Raw genomic sequence first — 23,029 nt, forward strand, 5'->3', positions numbered from 1 at the left:
CAAGTGTGACAATTCTTTACCACGCTTAACTGGGTGACCTAAACCACGAAAGTTCCAGGAGACCAAGGATATAGAATCAAACATATTACTCATTTATGGTACCTTAAAAACACGGCATGTGGGGCTACAGTCAGTTCGGTCTCCAACGGTGGGCTGCTTACCACACGAACGATCAGACTGGCTGTCCATAGCATCCACATCACTGGCATCATCCATCTGCAGAAGCCAGGTACGTGTCTTTGTCTCACTGTCTTGTCCATCCACGACTGGTTCACATTGCTCCCTTCCATCAACAGAAGAGCAGCTTGAATCATGATCATCTCCAGCGGGATGAACACTTACAGGGAGTAGAAGGTTTCTGTGAACAACTTATTCTCTTGATGCCATAGGGGCCCTGATGCAGTAAACATTGATTCGAGCTTTTACATATGCCACTTCGTAGACTGTGGATCCTATTCCCTTTCCCACCATAATTTCCATCAAGACCCTGTCACCAATGGTGGGGGGTGATCCCTTTGCTTTGCCGTTATAGTTTCTCGCCTGACGAGCCTGTTCCGTCTGATTGTTCGGCAGGGCAACGCGTGCAGCTTCCGACAGGTCACGTTTCAAACTAAGGACAAAATCACTGTGACCAACAACAGCATCATTGGGAAGGGCATGCTGGAACATAACATCAACTGGTAACCCGGGAATCCTGCCAAACATAAGAAGGAAGGGAGCATAATTTGTTGTCTCGTGCTGGGTACAATTGCAACATAAGGACAATATCTGATCATGGTTCCAAGAGTCCTGTGGTAGCATTCCACAACCCCATTCCCCATAGGATGGTACAGGGTGGTGTGAGATTTCTGGACACCGGCCACTTCTAGGAGCTCTTTAATGAGTTGACTCCCCACAAGAATTTGTGCAGGTCTGGTCTTGGACTGGGTAGGGTTCAATGATGACTGCTTTTCCCACTGCAGATACAGCAGAAGCATGGAACTCAGCCCACTCTAAATGTTCAGACATCGGTTGTAGAGTGACTCATTGTTTGAGTTTAGCCTTGACGATCCTTTTCAGAGTAGCTCCGGCACGACATTTATCCAAATCTGACAAAGGAGACATTAAGTGGGGTAGATTATCAGCCTGGGTGCCATCCACCGGTGATGTTAAGTGCAGACAACTAACAGTCTCTTTCATCTGTGAAATGAGCCACTTGATCAAGTTACTGCCAAGGATCATGTTATCAGTTTCGCCGGGCACAACCAGAACAGGTATTATCACTCCCTAGCCATTAACTGATGTCATGAGGTCATATGTGGCGGAGGGCAAGACAAGGTGACCCCCAAAACCAACAATTACAAAGTCTTCAGCCGATTTCTTTTCCATGTTGGGGACAGACTGTTTATTGTGCATGTCATGGATCCACTGTCTACTAATCCTCTCAGGACTAGACCATTATCAGTGGTAACATCTGTGTAAAATAGGCTCTTTGAAAGTCTTTGCATGTCTTGCTCGTATTCAAGGTGGGAGGCTGCCTTTCTAATTAAATTTGTACAATGAGGACCAAATCACAGCAGATAGGATCATACGTTAACAGCTTAATAGGTTAGCATGAAGGTTTTAAGCCGACTCTTAAACATACAGATGGTGTCCGCCTCCCGAACTGAAAGTGGGAGAAGATTCCACAGGAGAGGAGCTTGAAATCTGAAAGCTCTGGCTCCTACTCTACTTTTAGAGACTTTAGGGACGACAAGTAAGCCTGGATTCTCGGAGCGCAGTGCTCTAGTGGGTTGATATGGTACTATCAGCTCTTTGAGGTATAATGGTGCCAAATTATTAAGGGCCTTGAAGGTGAGGAGGAGAATTTTAAATTATATTCTAGCTTTAACCGGAAGTCAGGGTTGTGAAGCTAATACAGGATGAATGAGTTATTGAATGAAAATCTAATTTACTGACATTAATCTTGGCAGTAATGTAGAGTTGACTGTCAAGTGTCACACCCAGGTTCCTAGCAGTCTGGGTGTGTGTGTGTGTGTGTGGGGGGGGTTGTCAAAGGGGACTTTTGTGCACAACTTTATAAATTTGAGTCTAAGGTGAACAAAAGACACATTACTTAATTTCTCTCATCTCTCAATATCTCAATCTGAAGTCAAAATAAATATTGTGAAAAACAGAGGGGGGGGGGGGGGGAGGAAGATGCGCAGAGTTCTCCATCATATCGAATCAATCTCTCCACTCAGTTACATATTCCATAATAATCATATTCATTTTAATGTGTGTCAGTGAGGACACATTTGAGATCACATTTCTCAGATCACCTAACCCCACAGAGAGTATGGAAGTGCTAACAGGAGATGCACTCTAATGACAGGTGTGACCTGAGCTCCACATTTGATCGATCACCCAAGGCTCACTCAAGACTGGTAATACCAGGTCTCAACAGGGGAAACTTGCTACGTGTGTGTCCAAAATAGGCTCTATATAACTGTGTGGTAAGATTTGGAAGAAGTCACCTGTCTAATGTGAAGACCATGTACAGTATGTAAAAATAACTTTGGACAGTTTCACAGATCAGTTGCTTTGATAGGACTAACTTACATTAGATGTTTTGGCTAGCCCATGTAAACTCTTTCATTTGCATTGATTGAATAATTGTGTTTTATCTTTTGATACTTTGGCATTTATTTAGCGAGGACCAGGCCAGTTCAATTGAGTATTAGGTCAGTAGTACACTCCAAACACATGAATGCTCTATTTTTTTAATGATCATTTGCAAGTTACTGAAACAAAAATGACAACAAGAGAGAAGCACTGATGATTGAGGTGTACTGGAGTGTTAAAGAAACCCATAAACAAGTTTGTCACTTTGACTATGATATAATTTAAACCATTTGATCAAGTTATGTTTGTATCTAGCTTTTGGCTGTCTTTTAGTCCAACATCTATTTTTCAGTATGCCTTCATAACTTCTCCATGTCATCACTTATCATATATCATATAATGAAGAAAATGTTATTGATATACATTTCAGACAGTCTTTCAAGCCCTATTTTGTATCAAGATATTGTGGAACAATGTGTATATCTAATTATGTTTCAGTTGACCTTCATATTGACCTTTGGCCGATCAGTTGCTAAAATTAATCATCTGGAGATACCCTCTCAAATAGTAGTTCAACCAAATTTTGTCAAAATAGGGAGCTTTACATCCATCAAGGACCTGACTGTATGGTGTATATTGGGTTCCTGTCAACCTGAGAATTACGACACAGGCCTTGGTATGTCTTTACAACAGGGATGATTCAAATCATACTTCTCATGCCCCTCCCCTCTCTCCTTTTCCTTGCACCCACATTCATGCAAGCTGTCTATTACAGAAGTAGAGTACGTAAAGACAACTTACATAATAGCTTCCTGACTAAACATAGCAAAGCCCCTCTGGCTAAGACTGAACTGCTCCCACTGCGCCTCACTACACAGGGGAGGGTCATCCCCTTTCACATCCATGTGGGGGCGCTGTGGAACTTTGCCTGCTGCAGGTGCAGGATCCTCTTGTTGATTCTGCTCTCCACTTGAAGTTTAAATTAAACATTAAACACTGAGGAAAAGGAGAGGAGTGGAATGGGAAGATGACAAAAATGAAGAGAAAGAGGGATGGAGAAAAAACGATTCTATTCATTGAATTTCTTTCTTTCTTTCCTTCTTTCTTTGCAAAAATTGACATTAGACCCTTGCATATAAAATCATTATTCAGAAAATATTTGTTTTAGTAACGGATGGGTATTTTGGCACCTTTCTTTACCGTTTGAGGACCAGATGTGATGCAAGCAAGTGGTTAAAATGTCAAAGGTGCAGAGTGAAGGGATTAATGCTGTGGCCATGAGCCATGCGACCAGTTTCACTATCGTGATCCTGACTGGCTGCCAGTCAACTCAGACCTCACAGGGCTTCCTTACTTGGGGACAAGGCTGTGTCTGTCACAGCCCCCCCCCCCCCCCCCCCAGACTGTAAGGCTGCAGTTTTCTGTGAACTTCAACCTCTCTCAATTAAGCAATTTTCAAGGGACAATTGTGGGACTTATTCAAAGACACAGACACAAAGTGATTCTGTTATTGTGTAGCCAGAGGGTTTTTATGTCGAGAACAAAGTGAATAAATTAAATCACATTAGATAGAGCCTAAGTGCTTGACACTGTAACTCAATTAATATCTGTTAATGCCTGCAGCACAGAGCACTGAAGGAGCCTATAGCTCTTTAATGGCAAATATATGACAAAAGTGCGAAGCTTTCGACTTTGATAACCTTGTTTTAATTATGCAATTACATTGCTGTCTTCTAACCCTGTTCTCTTTGGTGCATTTAAAAGCATCCTCCAGAGTCAGGGCCATTTGTTCAGCATAACGACAGCTTTGAACTTGCAGGCAATATTATGCAAAAATCTCCTCTTTGATGAAGAGCAAAGTGCGCTTATTAAACAATTAGCATAGTTATTCTGGTGGTAATCACCCAGAAAGACTGTAAATTGGCAGGAGAGTTTAAAAATAGTCTTGTTTCAAATCTGTGCAGGGTGTTTATTACCTGTCTGCACACCCTGCGGCAAAACATTATGTCTACACTGTATCCACAAAATGCAGGTATGCATTCACACAGTCAACAATATACTCTACATCTTTATAGTCGTACGGCTTTTGATGGTTTGTGTTGCCTGTTGTGTCAGAAAGGCTTATTAATATTGCACAGAAGCATGTTTCATGTAGTGACAATGTTGCTTTGAGGAGAGAAGACATGACAGCAGCGGCTCTTTCTGATTTGGTTATGGATAAAATGCTGATGAGGCAGGAGCTTTACCATTACCTTGAGATGTTTTAGTTTTGAGTGTTTTGAGTGTTGGAGCCTACATCACAAATTCACAACATTGAAGTGCTTGTCCTTTAGATCGCTGGTTTTCTTTTAAGTGTGTCTCCATTTGTGGTGTTAAGAGCCCAATGCTTTGGTGTTCCGATGCTGTACATCTCAAAGATCCCCTCAGAGGGTTTGAGCTTTTGTTTCTTTCTTTAGGATTAGTACTTTAATATTACTTACAATGAAGGAGAACATTTATGTATATTAATATGCCTCAATGTACACAAAAATAATAATCATAACATCAAAATACGATTATCATTCTATGGCAGCCAGGTTACCCAGTGAGATAAACCAGTGAGAGTGACAGTATGAAAGAGGATTTCCAATCTTTGACCATAAGTTTCCTCCATAACAGGAGGGCAGTCTGGGTCAAATTAGCAAGTGGTGAACTTATTTGAGTTAGCTTGGAGAGATCATCCAAAATAAATGGACTGGGGATGAAAGGGATATTTGAGCTAATCCTTTTTTACACTGCAATATGTATGTATGTCAGACTGCTCCAGAGCATGTTTGTAAGAGTACAATCTTCACCCAGACACCTCCAGCATTCCCAGTCATCCATCAAACCTACTTTGATGGCGTCCAGTAGACTCTATTTATGATTTTTAAATTGGATCAGTCTGGTCCGTACTTCCCTTGACATTTTTTTTCCACTTCTGAAAATGCTGCCTCATTCTTCCTCTGTGTATGATACGCTTCAATCTTTTTCCCAAGGGGTTTTAAGTGATAACATGTTGGAGTCTGAGGCTGTGAAATTCATAGAATGGTAGATAGAGGCTTCATGGTCAAATATGTTAAGGTTAATCTCTTATGTGGGGCATTTAAGGGGGAGCCAAAAGTTTGAACCTATAGGTTCCTTAATTTCAAATACTTCCAAAATTGGTTCTGAGGTCAGTTCAATTCAATTCTGTCTAAGGGCATCAAATGATTTCAGAATGCCATCCATATATAAGTCGGATAGAACTGGAATACCTCTTTGTAACCATGACCGCCTCAGGAAGTATGATTTGCCTATACAAAGTCTTGGATTGAGCCAGATCTCAGCAGGCCGATGGAGAAAGGGATCAGATTTAAAGATCTGGGCCATTTTTCTCCAGGCTCTCTTAATATGGGGGGGCATGAAAGCAGATAAGGCATACCCAGACATCCTCAATCTGCTGGTCTCTGCAGTTTTTGTAGTTTTATTCTTGGATGTTTCTTGTTCCATAAAACTTTTAACACAGTTGGTCAAACTGTTTAAAATAGTGTATTGGGATTCGGATCGGGTGAACCTGCAAAAAGTAGTAAAATTTTATAACCTGAGATGGATGAAAACTAACCAATCGTTTAAAGCAGGGTGGGTAGAGTGTAATCAGGATCTGAAACCAGCAAGATAATTTCATCTGCACACAAAATGAATGTATTCTTTATTCTGTAGAGCTTCATTGTAGGTTTCAAGTAATTGGGTGCTAATTCTACAGAATAGGCCTTGTAAAACTCAGCCCTGGTGCTTATCTTAAAAGGTAGATTTTTTATTACATCAGTAATCTTCCAATTGACGCTATTCCTCATAAAACTGAGGGAGATTGAGAGATATAAAAGGTCCAGTGTGTAGGTTTTTTGTGAAAGGGATCCATTGACAGAAATTTTATTCAAAATAATCCTTGTGATGTTTTCACGAGTGTGTTTCTTCTAAATTATACAAATTTTATTTACCCTAGAATGGGCCCTTTATATTGAAGTACTTTATATTTATATCAGAGCGTGTCCTCTCCATGGAGGCTGCCATATTTCTTGTAGTAACCCAGACTGGACAAATTAAACCCCCTTTGAGTTTTTATGAAAACTGAAGGGTACCACAGGTTATCTTTCATGCTTGGAAAGGGAGGTTGAGGTGAGGTGAATAAATAATAATAATAATTGATTGGCACGTTGCAGTTTGGCTTTTTTTAAGCAAATTGCACTTAGTTGATTCTTGTTGTTCTGGGTTTGTACCATCATGGTTGAATGCACTTATTGTTGGATAAAAGCGTCAGCTAAATGAAATATAATGTAATGTAATTAATCTCCTTTGGGTCCACCACTTGGCACATGTTGCCCCTATAATTGCTGGGATATTGCTTTGTTGCTTCTTAATGTTGAATGTATCTGGCGAGAAGTATGGCAGCTTCATCTCCCTCCTCAAAATGTCTCTGTCTTGCACGAAAGACGGCAAATTTTGGTCTCTGGTTCGAGATTGAATTAAATTTGTACTTCGGTCTAGTCAGTCTGGTGAGATTTATAGAGGATGTGTTTTTTTAAGGTTGACTTTACAAGCTGCTGTAGTTTAGCATTGTTTTTGCTTCTTCTTAAAATAACAGTATTGGATAATGTAACCTTTCCAGAAAGCTTTTAAAGCCTCACAGGCTACACCTACTGATGGTGCTGTCGGTAGATTGGTTTCTTTGTAAAAGGTCATTTGTGATCTAAGGGATTCTTCAAAAGTCTTATCAAATAAGAAGCTAGAGTTCAATCTCCATCTGGTCTATCTGTCTGGACTGTGATCTGACAGAATTATATTACCAATGTCATTGGACACTACAGAGGATAATAATGGATGGGAAACCAGAAAGAGTTCTATCCTAGAGACTGAGCTGTGGGGTGAGGTGAAGAATGTGTAATCCCTTGATCATGGATTTTGTAGCCGCCAGACATCAACCAAACCAAGTGATTTGGACATGCCGAGGAGTACGGCATGGGCTTTAGATGTGCAAGCTGATGGAGATCCACAATCTACTACTGGGTCTATTACATCATTACAATCTCCAACCCATGACAGAGAAGTCTGAAAAAGGAAGGATCATCTATATTTGCAAGAATAATACCGTTGCTCTGGAGCTCACAAATCAGTCAATCATGATTCTCCAGCCTCATCTGCACTGTATTTCACCAATTGAAACAATAAACTGGATGTTAATCCGTGTGGCCACCCAACTGATATTGCTACTTCCACAGGATGCCCCCATGAAGCCCACCCAGTCAATGCAAAGCTGCTGTGCTCCATATGATATTATGGAGACCTCTGATGTTCAATCTAATACGCTTCAGCCTGTTGTAAATTTTCTGTGACTTCTATAAGATCTTTGTGGGCATCACCAAATAATAAAAAGCAATAAATAAGATGAATCCACATAAACAAAGAAAGGAAACTACAAGAATGCATCTGATAAGGCAGATGCTTATCCTAAACTTGAGATGATCTGTGAATCATACTAGGACTTTGACGGTTTGGCCAGAACGTGAGACCACAAATTGGCTCTTTGTAGGAAGCGTTTACAGTGGCAATTCTACTTGGGATCTTACAGATACTTACCTGTTCCTTCTCAGAAAGTGCCCATAGATGCACTGTATGAATGTGTGTGTGGGTGAAAGTAAAACTGTAGTACTTTGGGTAGTTATCAAGAGTGCTATATAAATACAGACGATTTTACCGCTGATGTGACTTTGCAGACGAATCGGACCCAAAATCCAGAGTGAACAGCTTCCGAGGAGACATAGGACAAGCAGGTTTTTACCCTGTTAACATGTGTCCTTACTCTTGTTGAGGGTTAAGGGCAGAGGATGTCACACCTTGTAAAGGCCTATGAGACAAATTGTGATTTGTGAATATGGGCTGAACAAATCAAATTTGATTGACTAATTGATGCAGCTACAGCAACACATCATAGCAAACACAAACAACATGCTGGACAGGCATTTTCTACTTTTCTATGTTGCAGGTAGTAAACAATGAGTCATGTTGTAAACTTCTTCACACTGACAGAAGCACATCAGTTATTGATTGCAGCTATTACCAAATCTCAAATGGGTTATTTTTGTAGTCAACATGGTGTAAACAGACTCCAGAAGGGCCCGAAGAGTAGCTGCCTTTGTTTTCCAAGGAACCGGCACCGCAGCAGCAGCCCCAGGGTGCCGCCAAACACCTGTTGGTTGATGGATTAGCACCTTTAAACAACAATCTGCTTAAAATATCCAGATTGGGATGTTACTCACACAATGTTTTCAAAACTGCTGTTCCATGATACCCATATATCATTTCAATGTCAAATTCTCTTAATTTGTTTTCTTTTTAAACATTTACGACTGTAAAACGCAGGGGAAACATATAACTCAGCATCCACTTAAAAAACTTTTGTCCTTCTCAACCAAATCGAATCGCCTCATTGATTAGAGTTATATGGTAGAGAGTAAAACAGCTATTTCCAAGGTGGAGATTAGCACTGTCATCATCGAAAGCAGCAATGCGATGCGCCACAAAGAGACAAAGCACAGTTCTTTTGAGCAAACATATCCGTGGAAGTGAGGGCATGCAAAATAACCAAACTGAGAACCCAGTATCTCAGTTCTACCTACTCATCACACATTCACTCACAGCCGAGCAACTTGCAAACGAATTTTCTCTAAAGATAGCATGGATTTTGGGGCAACATAAAAAAACAAAATGTTGGCACAGTTTTTGAGAAGTGCTTGACGCCGTTGCCAAAACTATTGTGTGAAAAAAATCAAGCAAATCCCAAAGTGAGCTTCATCAGCCACCAGAAAATCTGACTGGCACAGCTTGATGCAGTCATTTAGAGTGCAGCATGCATATCCTTAGCCATTAATGAATCTACAGATGTAACCGGGACAAAATCGCTATACAGCAGCTGAGCATTAGCAAAGCTGAGCATTATAAAAGAGAAGAAAGAGCATAGTGAGGACCTGTGGAGTGTAACACCACTTGAGACACATACAATAGGAGAGGACATACATGAGGCAATGAAGGAGAAGCTGAGAAAGAGGAAGACAGATCTGAAACAGCTGCTCTGAGTCACCACAGATACCACGGAAGGAAGAGAGGAGGGCTGTACCACAGATGAACGAGGATATCCCTCATATCCTATCCCAACACTGTATTATCCATCAGACTGTTCTGTGTGTCATTCTGTTACAAGACTTTGCCGAAGTAATTGATACAATAATGAAACTCATCAACCGCCTTGGGCCATCCTAATCACATCAGCATCGCCCGCTGAGACCTATCAATCGCCAACAATGTAAGATGACTCAGCAAAAAGTCAACGTTGCAGAGGAAGCAATGCCCCGTTTCTACATGAGCACATACAAATATGAATTCAGCAGGTTATTATATGAAATCATTATTATAAGAATCTGGTCTACGTGTGGGTGATTATAAAAGAGCAGAGGAGCAGTCAAATGTTGACCGGCTCCAAGTATTGCTCCTCAATGCATAAGGTCTGTAGTATTTATATTGCTTTTTAACAATTTCTATTTCATATAAACGCCCACTATCCAGAAATTAAGCAATGCTATCTCAGTTATCTCACTGCAGTATGTTTTCACAATTAAGAAAAAAATAACAAAATCAAATCCCCAAGTACATTTTGTACATGCACTCGCGTATTTGTTTTCACGGCTAAATCAAAAGATGCTCAAAAACTACTGGGGCCTATCTGACTAGCCTTTTATCATTTAGCAGCAAGTTGACCCATGTAGACAAAGAATGATGACAGTTTTTCTAGTACAGTAGGCCTAGCCCTAGACAGAAGTGAAACCCAGGGTTGATGGAGTTTTTCAGCTGCAACACAGACCCAAGTACTCTTTAGTAATACTTTTAGGGTTGAGTGGGGAAGCAGTTACCCACTAATGAAGGATCTTAGAGAGGGTTTTGTGGTTGATTGTGTCTTTCCTTCCCTAGCCGAGCGTGGAGTAATGTCTCTGATCCATTGCCCCTCAGTCCCTTGTGTCTGTTGGACATCTGGCAACTCGCGATTCATTTGTGTGATGTGAAACATTAAACTCACATAGTGTCTACCACCCTCCAGGGTATGTTTGATCCTCTCGCTCTGACCAGGAAACACAGGTGAACAGATAACTCTCCATCATTCTCTGGCATTTTGAGTAGGTGTGTGTGTGTGTATGATGTGAGATTTACTGGTCCTTCACATTGTGCATTACCTGCAGAAACATAAACCATACAATCATCCCACTCTTTGTGTGCAAGGAGTGTGCATTTTAAATGTTTTTAAATGTAGAAAATTGGGCTTTCTTATATTCATGGGCAGAATAATTTTTGTATTCATAGGTGTAAACCTTTTTTCCTTTCAACTGAGACAGCCTAAAATATCAATGTGTAGCTGACCTGGCTTTAACCAGCAAGGGTTCTCCTCAATACACTTGCATTTGCAGGTGCATGTGTGTGTGTAAACTCCACACATAGGAGAAAAGCCACACCTCACTAAATGGTGGGGACATTTTATGGAAATATACATGCATGTAAACATAAGGTTTATGTTTATATGTTGTACGATAAGTTAGTGTAGTAATTATCGTGACAGCCCATCACATGAGTTGGAATTCTATTGTTGTTTTAGTCACAGGTCTTCAAGTACGCAACATCTGGAATTGCTCAGTATTCCCTCTGAGCCCATTATCCAACATGTTTGTGTTTACAATTCAAGATCAGGAAGAATCTGACACAACTCCTAGCATTTAGGTTATTTTGTAAGAACTGAGACATGAGCTACAGAAATGTGTAAAATCCAAATAAGTGTATCTTGTCTATCAGTTAGAGAGCCACACTCTCTCCTGTCAGACTATTGAAGCTTAATAATACTACTCTCTGACAGGAGGCTTTTTACACAGTATTTGTTGAGCTCATCATCTGTGGCAGCTTTAATTTTTGGGCCGTATGACAAGATTTTCTGTCGTCTGCGTTACACTGGTACTCTCCGAAAGAATATCGTCATGAAAGTGGAATAAGTGTACAAGGATAAACACTATTTTCAAACCTACTTTCCAGAACTATTATCTCATATCTGGGCCAATATTATACTGTTGTGTATATTGCTTAAAGGCACGAGTATGCAAACATCCAGCCTGCCAGCCTCCCACCTACCTCCCCTGAGACAACCAGGAATCCATATTTGGGACTCGTCTGGCCTTTTGAGTGGGAGAAGGCTGTTCTAGAGACTTGTTTTATTTGTCGGTTAAATGACATGTCCGGGTCAAATATAACTCTCAAATTCCTTACAATAGAGCTGGGGGCAAAGCTTATACCATCCAAGGTAACTGTCTGGTCAGACAATGTTTCTCAATGGTGTGGCACATTACACACGCTTATTCTCTATTGATTAAAAAGCAGTTATTACTATCATGAATGATATTGTGTATCACATTTCATAGTCTATTTCTAAGATGTGGTCAAGACAGTGACATTCAGTGAATGAATGACATTAACCTGGGTTTTATGTATCTACAGTATGGAGGGCATAGCTGTATGTATTCTTAGCTGCCTGTAACACAATCTAAAAGTTTGCTGCAGTATAATGGGTCGGATTCACAGAAACAATATTTTTGGATTTAGAAAGGCATGCATATTTCATATGCACCAGCGGAGTATCAATCTCTGCCACATGGCATCAACAAAGGGGATATTGATTCAGTTTATTTTCTCATCTCAGAAACGTACCACGGGGCTCCATGTCTGTCGCTGCTGCTGCTGCTGCCTCACACTGTCATCTTTCCGCTGAATAAAAAAAGAGGATCCATGAATAATTCTATAGATTTTCTCCCATCTTGTTTTTATTGTGGGTGATTTAGAACTGTGGCGTTATATTCCACCCTACTGTACACAGAGACACACCTTCAGGCATCACCTGCATCCACAGACACAGCAGGTTGTTGCTCACCATTTCTCATCACTGTCGGGAGCGACATGAGCTCCATGTAAAGTTGTGTTAACACAGCATTGAGACACAGCCATGGAGGAGCTGCCAGCGAAGTGCCAACCATGAGATGGAACAACACACACACACACAGCTAACAACAAAGGCGCTGTCAGAGTCCCCCGCAGGGCTCCAATTCCATTCAGAGCCCAATAACAGAGTAATATTCTCCAGGCTGTACCGGCGTTTTTGCTTATGTGGTTCGGCCAAAGATTGTACGTATATCAACATTTTCTGACAATATGGGTGCATGGCGATAATTTTTTTTTTAATAATCTTGTCTCTTTTTCACCTTTTCTCTGCTGTGCTTTCCCACCAACTACTGGGAGCTGCCTTCAGCAGAGCAGCTTGAGGTAAATACAATCTTAAAATACATATGCCTTCTCATAAGCCAATAAGTAAGTGCCAAAAACTGCTGTTTACTGACCCGAGGCAGGCCCCAAAACCAAATCAATACCATTAGACCAGCATGTTAAGATGCCAAACTTTCCAGCAAAAATAAATGATTGCTGACAATTTTCCTCTGACATGTATTTGTGACCCATAATTCCTTGAAGTCACCCTTTTAACAAGTCAGGGTCAGGAGCTCTTAGCTGTCAATCAACATATAAACCTGCTTCCAGTCTACTGCTACTGTCTGTTTACTCATATTGTACAAGTATAAATTTAAATACATTTATGTGTGTAAATGGGACTGACCCTTACCCTATGAATAAGGAATTTCACGAGGTTTTTGTGAAAACTGACAATAAATATTATTAAAATATTTTTGCTTTTAATCTGTCAGTCAGGTTGTGGACCAAATACAGATGTTATACATATATATTTCCCTGAATCATAACACTACTTAGACATTACGATGTTCCAGACATTTGCATGAGGGTATTTTCTCTCTCTAGACCAATTTGAATTGATTACCCCTGGCTTAATCTGTCATGGAGAAAAAATATTAATTAAAACACACACACACACACACACACACACACACACACACACACACACACACACACTCACACACACACACACACACACACACACACACACACACACACACACACACACACACACACACACACACACATTGCACACAGGAACAGAACATGGCATTAAGACAAATTACACCTCCATTGATTTCCACATCAATAAAGCGAAATTCAGCAACAGTGTCACATTTTAACTAATTCAGCAGTTCAAATTAAAAGTGTATCCGCATATATATCCCGGTCCTAAAACAAAACTGCATCAAAAGGCTCCTTTTGATCACATTGTCTGTTGTTTGATAGTCTTATCTGTATCATATCAGTATATCAGCATCTTTTATTTGTCAGATTACTGTTATTTGACATTTTTAAATGTTTCCTTGCTGAATATTGGAGATAAATGCAGGTCTAATCCAATAATTATGAATTTTTTATACTCATCTACAGTTCAGCACTACTCTTGAGCGTTTTAGTCCTGATTCTGTTGGTTAAAACTACAACTTTCAGCCAGTTATAAACTTCTCAAAGGAAAGTTGCATCGTGTTTCTTTAAGATTATCAGTGGGGGGACAAGCTCCTCCCATCAACAAATGCTCCCAATGGCATGCGTCTCAATTATCCTTCATATTCATAAATAAATACAAGCAACAATAATCGTATTAATTATTATAATCGCAATTATCATTATTGTGTGGGAGGGGTTTTCCAACACAATATTGATATAATAGATCTAAAGTTAGATATTAAAACTTTAAAACTTTTTTTTTAAACTTTTGATAACTCTTATTGTTACTGTGTGCTATCGTTGATGTTCTGCTGCTGCTCTGCTTTGTGCATTTTAAAACTTTTGAAACTGACTGTATTGCTGACTGTTGTACGGCGACCTTGAGTGCCCTGAAAGGCGCCTTATAAATAAAATGTATTATTATTATTATTATTAAAACAATATTTTATTGATTTAAGTTAGTGTTTACTAGTACCATCAAATAAAACAGCAAATATTGAAACATGATTTAAAAAAACCATAATAGGTCATTCATGGTCATACATAAGTACCAATATACCAAAACCTGTTGATGTTCATGCAACATGGATGAATCTTGTTGCATTGAACTGTTCAGAAAAGGTCAGATAATTTCAACTGAGATATTAACACAACCTTTCACTCTATCGCTCATATATGTGGTGTTCACATAACACAATCACCGACTGTATCTACTTTTCTTCTGGGGGTCTTTTCCAAATTGGAACATTGGATTACCTGACACCTAGATATGTGTACGATAAAGGTATGTCAGTGTGTGTGTGTTGGTTTGTGTGTGTGATTGTCCCCCAAATTTGGGGAGGTGCACAACACAGTGTGTTAATTCTGACTTCATTTGTTAATTACCCTGTTATTTCTGCACTTTTCTCAGCATATAATCAACTTTAAGATACAAAGTTGGATGTGAGTGTTCAGTCCAGTGTGTGTTATTCCTCCATGGTGTTCCTAGGTGTCACCCTGGTGTGAGAAATGATCCCAGCGACAGACAAATTTTGAGTGAAACACACTAGTGAGCAACAGCGAGGCGAGTGTGTCATAAGATTGTCTCGGTTGTCATTCTCAGCTGAAGGTCAGACATCATGCTGAATTATGACAAGCTCTGACTTTATGCAGTAATACAGTTTAGCTTGGATTATTGATGAAATTAATAATAGGCAATCTTGTAAAATGCTGCCAGTTCCTTAATGTGCACTATATGTCAATTAGTATCTTGAGTGACGCTGGGTTTAATACCAATGATGAGGAAACTACTTAATTCCTGGCATGTTCATTGTTGATTATAATCAAGTTCATATTTTCCACAAATGGTAAAAAAAAATGTATAAAAAATGTGTAAAAAATATCACCTGCCTTTGCCATCCATTTTTCAAACAGGAAGTCTCAATGTGACGTCATCACAGTAATGACAGACTGCTGCTTTTGTGTGTGTGTGTGTGTGTGTGTGTGTGTGTGTGTGTGTGTGTGTGTGTGTGTGTGTGTGTGTGTGAGTGTGCGTGAAATCCTGGCTGATAACAAGGTAAAATGAACTTGAGCATAATCAAGCCACATTACAAGGCGATCGCACTCCTGCTCAGACTTAGCACTGATGATAGAGGAGGAATAATCAGCCAGATGAGATAAAAGTAGTGATCCATCACCGGGCCCCAGGGTTTCCAGGCCTTAGGGGTATGGAGGCCCCTTAAACTCCAAGAGGCCGATCCATCATTTAACATACTATAAGAAGGCAAGGGATTTTAACATGAAAGATAATGCAGGTGCGGTGTTATCTGGTGCTCTTATAGACCTCTGTTACTGCTGATGGGGAATCCTCTCTTATCTCCAGCCAAGAGAAAACTGACCTTGTGACACTGTGTAAGAGCAGCAAAAAGAAAAGGTTCAACATCCACAGTGAGAAAAAGTAACATCTGCTGTTAAATTCAAGAAAAATATTGTAGGCCAAGGTAAGTGTATTATCTCTGTATGAAGCAATGAATTAAGAATGAACATGTTCTGTTAGGTTCTCACTTGTTCATCATGCAACATCATGATGAACAGACTGAAGTGACATTTTGTCTCACTGCATTCATTAAGCTTACAATTATGGAGGGTTTCATGGGCCAAAACTATATACACAGTATATATACATTAATAATTATATAAATATATAAATAAAAGGATAAAATTAAAAATAAATACATATTTACATAATCAAATGCCTAAATAAATTAGAAATTGTGTATTCATAAATGTATTTATAAAAATATATATTTTTACATTTATTTAAACATTTTGAATTTGATTTATAAATTTATTAATATATTTTGAGCTTTATCAATTAATTTTATCAGTATCTTAATATACTTTTATTTATCGCTTCACACTTAATGTGAGGGAACTTGTTATAATGCCTGTACGTATATTAATGACCCAAAACTGCAGGATTGTTAAATACAGAGCAGCTGTGATCTCCCCAATCTATAAGATTTAACAGAATTACAATTAGAATCAATGGATCCTAACCTCCACTCTGGGATATTATTTGGAAATAGAAGTTTGAAAGTGAAGATTATTTCTTTGTGTTTTGTAAGTGATTTCCAGTGAGCTCTGTGTGCCTCATGCCACAGTCATTGCAGCAATTTCACACACTCATCCTTAATGATACACACACAGTGTTAGAATAAACTATCAAAAATGATTAATGACTCGACTCTGCAACTGCTGTTTTATGGTATCTGAACGTAATATGCTGTAGTTTGTTTTGTATCTTATATTTCAATTGAAGGTTCATAGGGAACAGATATGTCGGGCGAGCACCACTAAAGCCGTTTGTTTTAAAGGTAATGATGAAGTGGATCCATATTCTGCTTCAGTTCACCGCCTCACATATGCATCGCCACTTTCCCATCTCCTAAAATGTTTGTGCTCATCGGTCTGAGTTTCAATGTAATGCGCACATTCTCCCGTCTAGTTTGTTTTTCATGAATCCCAATACTTGGCATATGCAAATTTCAGCGCATGCTAGGTCACATATATGCTTTGTCTGAATGTGAGGTGCCAATGGGACACAATCTATTGCCATTTCTGTATTAAAGTATACGGATTACATTCACTCGCACCTCGTCACAGTGAAGATGTTTGAATCTAATGATGTTCCTCTCAGAGGGAACTCTGTTTAGCTGCTTCAGTAGAACGCAAGATGCAGCAGAGTGTTGATATTGTGGAACGTGGTTTGATCTGGAATGATTTGCTCATGTAGTGGGCGTAGGCATCTAGTGTTGTTATCTCCCACTGCATCGCAATGGTTAGTTCTTAGACACACTGTACTGCCATACTGTACACTGTAAAAACAAAACTTTACTATTACACATATATTTCACAGCACTTTAAGTTGACTATTTGATTGTTCACTGAGTGACAGACCTAAAACTGTAAAATATGGCCTCATTGTATTGTACTGTGATGCAGAATGATGTACATAGGTACAGTCTAGTACACATAGTTAATGTTTGTTAGGGTTCCTACCATGTAGAGACTCACTTTATCTGAAATATTTCTTGGTCTCCCACACCCAGCCACAGACAAAGGTGTTGCTTTTCAGCATACTTTTAATTAACTCCGAAATAACCTCACAACAGTCAACCCAGATACTCCAGCAGTTTCTGCTGAATGTCTAGCTTTTAGGCTCTCCCCATGCGGGTCTCTCCCACTGGCAGCTCAGCTGCTGCCTTTTGAATCCAGGGAGAGTTGATTGGCCAACTAGTCTCAACTGTGCCAATCCCCTCTCCCTGGTTCACCTAGAGTAGCTCACAGAGCCACCTCCACATCCCTTTCTTGTTCTACATGTCTATATATTCCTCCTGTCCCTCCTTCTGTCTCTTTCTTTGTCTTCATCTTGCTCTCACTACATGTGGCAAGTTCTTAGAAAAGATGAAGTGAGCTTATCGAAGATCTTTTTTGCAGTGTTAAAGCTCAAAATGATTCTTTCAGGTGTCTGTGTGTGTGTGTGTGTGGTGTTGACAATAACCAGGTATTTTAGTCGATTGGTGCCTCTGTTTAAGGCACGATCCCAATTAGTGTTGATGTTTTCGTCCAAGCATTCATTTTCAGGGTGTCACAGTCTCGATTTGAATTGTCATTCAGCAATTTCTCAAACAGATATTAAGTAAACAGTTGTAGTCAATCATTTCTTAGAACTGCCACTCCAGACAATTACATACTGTTGATGTAATAGGCCAAGATTCCGCCACGTCTCCAAGAAACAACATTCACATATTACTAAATCGGAATAAACATGGTCTTTGGTTGGATTATTTTCAGAGACACATTTTTTAAAGAACGGAGTGCTGCATTCATGAATTACATTAGCTTTCGTAGATGTGGGGGTGGTTAAGGTTGTTGAGGAATGTACTGTCTCACCAGAGGTCAGTGTTCACATGCTGAATCCTTGTTCAGGGTTTAGACAACAAAAACACTTTGGATAAAGTCAGTAAATGATGGTTGTTTTACTTAAATTTAATTGAACAGGTTGTGTCTGAAGTCCCTATGAACCTTCTGTATTAAATCAGACCACAAACCGTAACAAAGTACTGTGAGAACAGAACCAAATAAAAATGTTGGATTCAATACAAGTGGATGTTGTATTAACAAGATCTAACATCTGTATCAATACATTTGCAACTTGCCAAATACATACAACGATTACGATTGAGGAGCTGCTTCCCATGTGTTATTCAGTCCCCCCCCCCATCTCTGTCCGATCAATGCTATCGAAAATGTTGCCAGTTCTGTTTATTCTGCAGACGAACCAACTTTTCCAGAAGTCTACCACGGAAGAAACACTCCCCGTCTCTCTTTCCATTCCCTTCGCCTCTCAAGGACAGAACAGAGAGGAGTAGATACCGCACTGCAACCTGATCTATATTCTGGACAGGCAGTGCACTATATAAAGAGAGTGATGGGCCTTTGTAAGTCTACCTGGCTCACTTTCCACCAAAACTTCCTGAAGCCTTTCTTCACAAGCAAGTGTCCGATAAGGTTGGCTGCAGGGATAGGCGAAAAGGTCTGTGTACCGACACTGCTGTCTCCTCCGAATGTCTCCTCGGCCATTCAAAGGCTGCACTCACTGCTCCTCTCCTCTACTTCTCTATCTACCCAACTGATATTGAAATACATTTTCTTGAAGCGAGCTCGTTTGATATTATCGTGTGTAATACCAGATAGAACATGTTGAGATATATAACCCAGATTTAAATGCCGCATTCATAGCGCACTAGGCCGTACAAGAGAAGCAAGTTTCTGAGGAGAGTCTTATTTTGTTAAACTTCAGTCTACATTTTGATGAGGTTCACTTAGGAAGAGGAGTGTGGGAAGGAAGATCTTAACAAATGTGTGTGATTAGTATAGCAATAATACACATGTTCAAATACGTCAAAATAAGTGGCGTTGGCACTGTCAATTTTACTGCTTAAAGGATTCTGTTTTTTGAATATGGGCAATGCCAATAAGATTTTGATTGATTTATTGAATTGAGGCGAAACATCAAGACTTTACACCTTGAAAATAGCGGCAAAAATAAACCTGTCTGTCTTTGTCCTTGTGATGGTTCAAATATTTTGATAACACTTAAGGCTCCATTATGCTTCTACGTATCCGTTTCTCGGAGAGGGTTGCACGGAGAGCGGAGAGTCTTTTTGATTTTTACCTCTCCGACGACTGTACGTTGAAAACAATTCACCGCCAAACCCATAGGTGGCGCAACGGAAGACGAGCTCAGAGAAGCCTACCCCATTTGGGAAGAAGAAGTCCACGTGTGTCTGTTTACCTCTGGTCTCCCACACACTGAACCATGGCAACTAACAGAACTAAATAAAGTGACACCAAGCGGGTCAAAATGCTGGTGTTATCGTTTCTTAGCGCAGCGGTTCTCCGGTCTTGTTTCTGAACTGTGTTGCTGATTCCACAGCTTGAATCTGCTTGAGGCTACACGGAGCCAGCTAGCTCCCCTCTCAGCTAGCTCCCCCCAGCTTCCACACACAGTCAGCAGGGACTCCCGGCACTAACTACTACCCAGTGTTTGCTTCTAACCTGACGGTATTATAGAAACAGTGTCATGATAGAAGTGGAATTAAAGTCGTGACGGCGGGTTTTTGCACCGTTACCACTGCAGTTAGCATGGTGGCTAGCCCGCTAGCCTAGCACGCTAGCGCCGTTATGAAAGCTCGTTATAACCGTATGTGACCGTGCACACATGCCGTCAGTGCTCTAACGAGCCACCGTCAGCCGGACAACTCCGCTGGCTGAACACACACGTCACATTAATCGTAGAATCGTAGTTGTGTTTGGGTTTGTTCAGACACAGGGAAGGAAGCAGGAAGTTTGAGGTCCGGAAATGACGTCATACGGAAATGATGTCGTTCGCGGACCAATCACAGCCAAGAGTCCGTTGGGTCTCCGAAATAAACACGGACAGTTAGAAAAATCAGAGGTGTACGAAAAGCTGTCCGAGGCGCTCAGAGAGGGCGTTCCATGACGGATAGGGCGGTCTTATCTATCCGTTTTAGAAAAGACGTAGAAGCATAAATTGGCCTTTAGAAGGAGTAAAGAAAGAAGGCTCTCCTCACCTCCCTTTGCCATTTTCCTTCCTGTCAATGGCGTTAGTGCAATGCATGATGGTATATATTGCTCGGTGAGTGACCATCGGTTGTACACAGCTTTTCATGATGCACTGACTCCACTATATTGGGTATAAAAAGTTGGACTGCAACAAAAAATGGCAAATTCACTATATTCTGCACTATATAGTGATAAGTGAGTGATTTGGGCAACAGCTAAAGTATGTTATTCATTCCAAACAACAGAAATATAAGTTCAACGTCTATTATTGTCTTTTAACATTGTCCATTATGATGTTCTCTTTCCATTGTAATGGTAAGAGAAACCCATGCTTTGCTCAGAGCAAACTGTTTGTTTATTTGAATACATTCAACAAATTCAAACAACTGAAATGTCAACAACAATAATAATTACCCTAACCCCGATATTCCAAATAGCAGTGCTGATTCAACCCCAGTGCATAAGGCCACAACATAAGCCTCAAGGCCAGACTCTGCAGTGTGCCACTCTGGTGGCTCTGAAAGCCCAAGTGCCGACCATGTAATCCGGTTAGAGATTGGGATGTGATTCATGATCTTTAGGGGATGTCATGCCTTTCTCTTCCTCTCCCATTTTTCTGTCCTCTGTATGCAACACTGAGATAATCTCACACTCTAAGACTCTTCACTAATACGCAGTGTGAAATCCAGCCGTGTTCGGTGGGATTCCACACACTGGGAGGAGAGGCAGCGGGAGTTATGGTGGGAAAAAGGCAGTTTACTCTTGGCCTCAGCAAATGTTTCAAGCTAGACCTCATTAATTAGGAGCAGATGCAAATGTTGTCCCATATAACACACAATTTTAATACATTTTATGATTAACTAATTTGATAAGATGCTTTATAAGGTACTTTAACACTTGTAGATAAATTGCAGTTCTAGACATTTGACAATCCCTGAGAGTAAGGCCTTTACCATCATGTGTAACTGTTTAACTATTTAATGTAATTTTTAATCTAGGTTTATTGATGAAGAAAAAAAATATAAATTTAAGTTGTAATGTCACTTCATGAGTGCTATTCTCAAAATGGCATTTTAAGTTTCAACCACAGTCAAACGTTGATTATAAAGACTAGTTGTACGCTGCAGTGGTCATTACTCTGGGATAATTTGTCTCCATCTCTGCACCTATTACAACATTTAGAGCAGTGAAGGAATCCACACAGGAAGTAAAGAAATCACTTTGCTCCCACTTTAAGATGTGTTGTTTGCTGTGCTCCTCAACAGGTCTCCCAGGCTGCCCTGTCTGTCTGCTGCTAATGTGCTTTCAGACAGTTAGTCAGTGAATGGCCTCTAATTTCTGCCCAATGGATCCTCAAGTCCTAACAGAATTGTATTACCTGTCTGTCCAGTGTGAAGCCCAAAAGCGATTTTCCTCTAATGAAGAACAGTTGAGAAGCAATCTAACCCGGGAGTGGGATAGCACTGTCCCCCTGCAATATCCAATTTGCACCGGATTCATCTCAATGCAGTAGCCCTTGTAGCTCCAGATTAGTGAAAATCTGCAATAGCAGGGGCTTAAAGTCCCAGACAATGCTGATTGATTGAGCTCAGGTCAGGTACACGTCTGCAGAGAAGAAATCCCACTTATTGGCTGTTTTCTAGCTCGTCCCTCTGTTATCTCTTGACTTTTTCAAGAATGCAGCACAGGAGTGGTTTCAGTGGGAAGAGAACATTATCTGTAGCTCTCCCTCTGGCACTGGCCGACTAAACTCTCCAGTTGTGTTGATGGACTGACCTAAGGTGGGCCACCGAGGGCCAAGGTCGTCATGGTGATGGAGCAGGTCGCATTAGGGAGACGGCAGAGAAAACCAGCATCTTTCATCTTGTGAAGATGAATGGTAAATGGTAAATGGATTTGTATTTATATAGCGCTTTTCTAGTCTGATGAAGACCACTCAAAGCGCTTTACAGTACAGTTTCACATTCACCCATTCACACACACATTCATACAGTGCATCTATTTGCAGCACTTAGTTATTCTATGGGGGGCCATTCAGGGTTCAGCATCTTGCCCAAGGACACTTCGGCATGCAGATGGTTCAGACTGGGGATCGAACCGCCGACCTTCAGGTTGGAGGACGACCACTCTACCCCTCAGCCACAGCCGCCCTATATCTGCATCTACATGAAATTAGTATCACTCACTATACCAACAATACAATTACCGGCCTTGTTGCTTAGTTTTTTTACTTCTTTGGGCTTCTAAAAAACAAAACACTACCAAAATGAAATGTAATTTGGTT

Source organism: Limanda limanda, chromosome 23 (assembly GCF_963576545.1).
Source record: "Limanda limanda chromosome 23, fLimLim1.1, whole genome shotgun sequence".
Taxonomy (NCBI): domain Eukaryota; kingdom Metazoa; phylum Chordata; class Actinopteri; order Pleuronectiformes; family Pleuronectidae; genus Limanda; species Limanda limanda.